We start from the raw sequence: 615 nt of genomic DNA on the forward strand, positions 1-615 counted from the left end.
ATGTCATAATATATTCTACATTTGTGTCAAATGTCATATTTTTAATGAAATTTTCACCAAATGTCGTTAAAAACGACGACATTTTGCAACAAATGTCATAATAAATTTGACATTTGTATCAAATGTCATTGTTTTAACGACATTTTCGCTAAATGTTGCTAAAAACATCGATATTTTAAACAAATGTCGTTATTTTTGCGGCATTCCGCACTAAATGTCATTGTTTTTATGACATTTGGTCCAAATGTCGTTATTTTTATGACAGTTGAACCAAATATCGTTGTTTTAACGACATTTGGCGTCAAATATCATTATTTTTACGACATTTGTTCATAAATGTCAAGAAATTCCTTATTTCCCGATATTTATTTCAATGTCACCAAATAAATGTCGTCGTATCTTTACTTTCTTGTAGTGTACCTTACCCCCAACCACCATCACCCCTACCCCCAGGACATTGTTTTGCTTACCGCCTCAAATCCTTGCCCCACCAAAACCTAACCCACCACCCACCACCCACTATAAACATCTCCATCATTACTAGCAAACATAAATGTTTCATTTTTTTTTATCAAAAATATTTTTATTTTATTAAATTTGTATTTATTTTCTAAT

The sequence above is a fragment of the Lycium ferocissimum genome, chromosome 11 (genome assembly GCF_029784015.1).
Source record: "Lycium ferocissimum isolate CSIRO_LF1 chromosome 11, AGI_CSIRO_Lferr_CH_V1, whole genome shotgun sequence".
NCBI lineage: Eukaryota > Viridiplantae > Streptophyta > Magnoliopsida > Solanales > Solanaceae > Lycium > Lycium ferocissimum.